General features: G+C 43.3%; 1 long non-coding RNA gene across 1 annotated transcript in view; it reads left to right on the forward strand.

Moving 5' to 3' along the window:
- The first annotated feature begins 697 nt into the window (after positions 1-697).
- The window catches only part of LOC106098182 (uncharacterized), a 13,294-nt gene continuing 6,904 nt past the window's right edge, over positions 698-7,087 (forward strand). Inside the window, exon 1 of the long non-coding RNA XR_002063935.2 lies at positions 698-817. This is a non-coding gene — a long non-coding RNA (uncharacterized LOC106098182). The remainder of the gene's footprint in view (positions 818-7,087) is intronic.

The following is a 7,087-nucleotide window of genomic DNA, read 5'->3' on the forward strand; positions in this document are numbered from 1 at the left end:
GTGTCCTTTTAATGGAATTATTTTCAGTATTTGGGATTCATTTGGAGAATGCTTTACAAAACAGTGTTTCATTTTTGGTTTCTCATGTGACAAAAGAAAGAAGAAAAGGGGCGATTGCTGAATTTTTTCCTGGGTCAAGCAAAGGTGGCAATTTACTTGAAAGAAAATATAAGTTTGATAATGGACGAAATACTGATCGTGTTCAGCTTTTCAAGAGTATGTTAAGAGCAAGAGTGTTGTTGGAATATAAGTATTATTTCAAAATGAATGAGTTGGATGTTTTTTGAAATCTTTGGGACTATGAAGGTAGTCTGTTGTCTTTAACAAATTCTGAACTTATTTAGGAATGTGTTGGTTTGAGCTGTATTTTGCATGGTTCACTATTAAGTGAAGAAGTGTGTTTTTAAAAATCAAATCACTCTTTCGGTGGTTCTCTGGTAAATTGTGAATTCTGCTGTTTTTCAGAGTTAAAATCTGACAGCTCACAGTGCAAGAATTAACCAGCAGACGTTGTTACAGGCTGCTTATCGAACAGAAACCTTGGTCTTATTCAGCTGTAAAATTTTCTCAGTCTCAGCTTTCTTGCAGGTTAAACATTGATCAGGTGTTCAGGTGTCTCAGTGATGACACGCTGATGTCATCAGTGAGACTCCCGCCCACTCTGCTGAGAAGACTTTGTTACAGGTGAGTTTTCACTTTGAAGAGACGTCGCATGAAGCGTGTGGAATATCAATGACGACTGTTTTTAGCTAAAAGACCTGAAGAGTCAGCATGAATTCTGTTCCCAGCACAGTGATGTCACAGACACACAGCTCAGGTAAGCTCTGCAGGATGATCTGATCAATAATAAGAACTAAAATCAATTCATGCACAGATTGCAGGATCCCTGTGGTTCTGTTTGTAACGTTTGATCTCAAAGACAAAAATCCAGTGAAATGATTTTTTTGAATTTTATGTCAAAAAGCTCGTCTGTTTTAAATTTGTTCAGATTTGAATAAAGTAACACGTTTAATCCAGCCGGGCAGTGCATTTTTGTTCAAGAGCAGAGAGTCTAAAGTCCAGGGAAGATTAATTTAATTGCAGCCATAATGTTAATAGCAATACAAATTGAATAATAAAAGTATAATATTTAACTGTAAGAATATTAACTTTGTAAATGTAGATCTGTGTGTATTAGTGCAGCTTCTATTCATTTTAATAACCAGGAGCTCGTCAAAATAACATTTGGTTTTCAGAACGTTTGCTTTCATGGCCATCACAGTTATGGATGCTTTCATTCTTTTCATCAGTTTACAGACATCAGACTAATACATATGATACGTGGAATACAGCTGAGTAACAGTAATGTAATACTCACTGTGATCTGTATGACTACAATGGACAAGGGTCTGTTAGTTGTTCTAATGATGGACGTCCTGTTAGTCTGTAGTTAAAAAAAACAAACAAAACCCCAACTTGAATGACATCGTGTGCTTATTCCATCATAACCGGATGTATTTTTCTTTTTATGTATTTTTATTTTTGTGACCTCTTTTGCACCAACATCTGAAACTTTTGTATTAATCTTTAAAAAGGTTCATAGATTATCTGGAACATAAAACTGATAGCAGAGAATAATCAGAAAGGGCCCTTTTTAAATCATTAACTCACATTCATATTATTAAAGCCAACCTTTGACCTACAGTTAGATATAAAGTAAATGTGATGTGTATCATGTCCTGTGAGTCGATGAGTAACAGCACGCAAAAAGCAGACAATGATAACGTGTTAAAAAAGTGAACATTGACCACAGAGTAGATAAGATTCACTGTATACAGATAAATACAGACTTCTTGTTACCTTGTTTAATTTGAACAGACGCAAACTCATCAAGTAAAGCCTCGAAGCTTGGTGGGAGCAAATATTAGAGAGTAACCTGACCTCTCAAAGTTCTTGCATATGCAAATCTGGAGGTTTTATTTATGACCTCAGCAGTGATGGTCAGGGGTACTCGACATTGCTGTTGGATGTGCATGCACATGCAGTTGAGCATGTATTTGATGACACAGTGACCAGGGGTCCGTTCTTCGTACCTCGCTTACTACATCCAAGATCAAATCATCGCGCTAACTTTGAGCTCGCTAATCCGGTTCTCCGAACACACCTGTTGTTGACGATTAGTATAGCTGGATGAAGTAATCTGAGATCACTGGGTGGCTTAAAAGGGGCTACGCATCGATAGTAGAAACATTGATCGGCAACCCTGTGATTGGTCGGCGAAGATGTCGAAGGAGCGCGCTCAGTATTTCACGGCAGCAGACCAAGAACTCTTGAATGAGGGATTTCAGGAGTTTCAGAGTCTAATTAAAATGCAGGGGAACACTGCAAAGGCTGCAAAAGCAAGGAGAGAGGGCTGGCAGAAAGTTGCTGACAAATTAAACTCGTAAGTGATCCATGATATTACATTATATCATGTGATATTATATTATACCACATTATATTATAGTACATCATATCCTCTTTCACATTAGAGCCACAACAGGACCCACTAGAACATGGGAACAAGTAAAAGTGAAATATAAGAATATTCTACAGAATGGTAATATTTATCACTTATATTGCTTTTAGTCTCTTGAAAAGAGACCCTGAAATAATCTGTTTGTTTGTTTATAACAGCAACCAAGAAAAGGGCAGAGCAAATAAAGACAGGTGGTGGTCCTGCACCCCCTCGTCACACCCCGGCTTTTTGTACTGTGACATTTATTGACATTATGGGGTTTGTGTGTGTAGTTTTCAGTGTTGGGACTAACGCGTTATTAAGTAACGCGTTACAGTAACTACGTTATTATTGTGGTAACGAGCACGGTAACTAGTTATTATGCCAAAATCAGGAACGCGTTACTCGTTACTGGGATTTAGATAGGCTCGTTACTCGTTACTTCGTGTGGTGGATATCGCGGAGCTTCCACAGATTCAATAACATTAGCAAGTGGTGGAGGCCAGCAGGTGGATGAAGGAAAAGGGAGGCAAGAGGAGAGACCCGAAGCGGCCGCCGGTCCGCGTGTCAGGTGAACTGAACTTCAGGTAAGAAGTTATGACCTGCAGTCTATCGGAGTCAGATATAAACCAAGTTTAGGTGGAGTTTATTTTCGGTATGCTGACATTTTCGTACTGCGTGCTAGCTAGCATGACGGAGTTTCTATACAGCTGGGTGGGTGCTATGTTACTGATGTTGAACTTTATTTTGTTCATACGGTTAATTATTAGAGTTTCCAACCGTCCCGTAAAAAACAGAATCGTCTGGTATTCAGAGAAAATATTACGCGTTTCGTACTGAGGTGAAAAGGAACACAGTTTGTCCCGGACTTCAGCTACAATGAAAAAGACACAAAGCTGGAGCTGCACAGCTGCCTCTTCTTCTCTCATTCTCTCCCGTTTCTACTTCAATCACGAAACTGATCAATGATCAGCTGATCGGCTTTTCTCTCTTGTTTATTTATCGCCCACTTTGCGCCAGAAAGAGGAAACCAGCGGATGTCGCGCTAAACAACAGCAGCACGTTTAAGCTTGATCAGCTGTTGTTAGAATTTATTTAATATTAATTTCTAGTATCAGCTGATGTTTGCTGGAGCCACAGCTGTAAAGCTGCTGGTCATGATATCGGTTTGGTTATCTGGTGAGAGGGAAACATGCAGATGAAACCAGGAGATGTCCTTACTAAATCATCAGAGCTGAACAGGTGATGGAGAAACAGGTTTACCTTTTAGGTGACATGAATGAGTTGAAGGGAAGTTATGAACTGTTTCTGAGAGACAAATAACACCAGGATCCTTTTCTACGTAGCTGACAGCTGGTAACTGTGCAGGGGCGGGTCTAGCAAAGTGTTGCCAGGGGGCCAGGTAGGGCATTAACAGGGAAAGGGGGGACAAGGAAATACTTTTCTTTATTATTCTCATTTAAAATGTCTCGCTTTTAAAAAAATAATTATCTGAGTCTTACAACAAACGATTGATAGATTGATACATATATACCATCAGAACAGTGTACATCACTGTCACAACAGTGTTTATTTTCATTCAAAGGCTTTATGATTTTTCCTATAATGGTGGGCCGGTCTCTAGTCAAAATGCCCGGGACGATTGTTTTGTCCCAGTCCAGCTCTGTATGCAGCTCATCTGCAGTCTGGTGTTACCTACATCTTCCTATTCAGAAGGCAGAATTTCCAAGTTCTGAGTACAATCGAAAGCACCACGACTGCAGTTTTTGTGTTGGATGTAAAAAGCAGGCTAGAATCATGGCGACGGTCAAGGCGTGGGATTTTTCTCGTGGAAATGTGCACATTATTTTTTCCTTTCTATTGGTAGGTGGCACAGTGCACTTGTGGCAAGTAAGCAAGCTAGAAGACTGGCAGTCTGGCTGGGTATCCAGTTACGGAAGCAACACCTTAACAAGAGAATTCTGAGTAAAACCAAAGTTACTTTCCCTAGTAACTAGTTACTTTGAAAGTAACGAGTAACTTGAAGTAACTGAGTTACTTTTTTAGAGAAGTAACTAGTAATGTAACTAAGTTACTAATTTAAAGTAACTTACCCAACACTGGTAGTTTTACATAACACTCCATCACTTTTACCTGTTCCCATGCAAGGGGTGACTGAAGCATGCACAGTAAGTTGAGATATATATATATATATATAGATATAGATATGTATAGATATATGTGTGTGTGTGTGTGTGTGTGTGTGTGTGTGTGTGTGTGTGTGTGTGTGTGTGTGTGTGTGTGTGTGTGTGTGTGTATACACACACACACACACACACACACACACACACACACACACACACACACACACACACACACACACACACACACACACACACACACACACACACACACACACACACACACACACCCGTCGCCCGGATCAACAAGGTCCGCGTCAGGTGTTGAGGAACCAGGGCACCCTGATGACAAGTGGGCTACTGGAACAAGAAGGCATCGGTGGGCAAGAGACGAAAACAGGGCGTTGTTGGAATGCTACTACGCAAGTAACCCTGGCGGAAGGGGTTACATGAATAGGATGAGGGACCTATGGATTCTTCGATACCCAACATCCACAATGACGGCGAAACAACTAGTAGCTCAGTGTTCCAACATTCGAAAGAAGGAACTGCTCTCACAGCTAGAGATTGACGAGGTACAACATAAATGCTACGGCAAGGAGGAGTCAGGATGCCAGGTCAGGGGGGAGATATCATCACCCCCACCCGAGATTGGGTACATAGCCCCAAGTGCGATAAGAGAAGGATCGTTGAGTGCCAGAGGAACTGACCTGAAGGATAGGATCATGGCCAAGCTTGAAACCTGGATCCCCCGTAGCCGGTTACCAAGATTACGTGAAGTACCCTCAGAAGGTCTGCTAGATGATGTTAACGCAGCACTACGGATGATACCTACAACCACGATTACCGACACTAACAAGCTGATCTACACTACGGCAGCAGTGATCAGTGAGATGCTTGGCTACAAGTTGAACAGCCACAAGGGGCAATACCCTCCATGGAGAAGCAGGCTAGAGGGCAAGATCAAAGTAGCACGGAGGGAGGTTAGCCAACTAACGGAGTTGCAGAAAGGTGCGACAAAGAAGGTGCATAAGAAATACAGCAAGCTGCCCATACCTGAGGCCTTGGAAACTGCCAAGCAAAGACTCACAGCCTTGGCCACCCGCTTGAGGAGGTACACCAGAGAGAGAAGGCAGGAGAATAAACCAGCTGTTCTTCACAGAACCAGCAAAGGTGTACTCTCAGTGGCAAGGGAACAATAAGAGAACAGCACCACCAAGGCTGGAGACGGAGCAATACTGGAAGAGCATATGGGAGAAGGACGCAACCCATAACGGCAATGCTCAGTGGCTAGTGGATCTGAGGGCAGACCATAGTGACCTCCCTGAACAGGGTCCAGTAACCATCACAGTGGCAGATATCCAAGAAAGGGTCTCCAGTATGAAGAGTTGGACAGCACCAGGGCCCGACATGGTTCACGCCTACTGGCTGAAGAAGCTGACTGCACTCCACGAGCGTCTGGCAGCACAAATGAACCAGCTGCTAGTTAACGAGAGACACCCGGAATGGCTAACCGAAGGTCGGACGGTCCTGATCCCCAAGGACCCCAAGAAGGGACCGGTCCCATCCAACTACCGACCAATAACCTGCCTCAGTACTACATGGAAGCTCCTGTCAGGCATCATATCGGCTAAGATGAACAGGCACATGGGTCAGTACATGAGCGGGGCACAGAAAGGGATTGGCAAGAATACCAGAGGCGCAAAACACCAGCTACTGGTAGACAGAACAGTCAGCTGAGACTGCAAGACCAGACTGACCAACCTGTGCACTGCCTGGATTGATTACAAGAAGGCCTATGACTCAATAACCCACAGCTGGATATTGGAATGCCTAGAATTGTACAAGATCAACAGGACCCTAAGAGCCTTCATCAGGAACTCAATGGGGATGTGGCGTACAACACTAGAGGCCAACTCCAAGCCCATAGCACAAGTCACCATCAAGTGCGGGATCTACCAAGGAGATGCTCTGTCCCCACTGCTGTTCTGCATAGGCCTGAACCCCCTCAGTGAGATCATTAACAAGACTGGCTACGGATACCGACTACGAAACGGAGTGGTTGTCAGCCACCTCCTGTACATGGATGACATCAAGCTGTATGCCAAGAGTGAACGAGACATCGATTCACTGATCCACACTACCAGGCTATACAGCAATGACATTGGAATGTCGTTCGGACTGGAGAAGTGTAGTCGGATGGTAACAAAAAGAGGGAAGGTAGTCAGAACTGAGGGGATTGAACTACCAGAAGGCAACATTGCAGACATAGAGGACAGTTACAAGTACCTGGGGATCCCGCAAGCGAATGGGAACCATGAAGAGGGCGCTAGGAAAGCTGCAACCACCAAGTACCTGCAGAGGGTCAGGCAAGTCCTGAGGAGTCAGCTGAACGGTAAGAACAAGATCCGGGCCATCAACACCTACGCCCTGCCCGTGATCAGGTACCCTGCTGGGGTAATAGGCTGGCCAAAGGAGGAGATAGAAGCCA

Source organism: Oreochromis niloticus, linkage group LG12, assembly GCF_001858045.2.
Source record: "Oreochromis niloticus isolate F11D_XX linkage group LG12, O_niloticus_UMD_NMBU, whole genome shotgun sequence".
NCBI classification, from domain to species: domain Eukaryota; kingdom Metazoa; phylum Chordata; class Actinopteri; order Cichliformes; family Cichlidae; genus Oreochromis; species Oreochromis niloticus.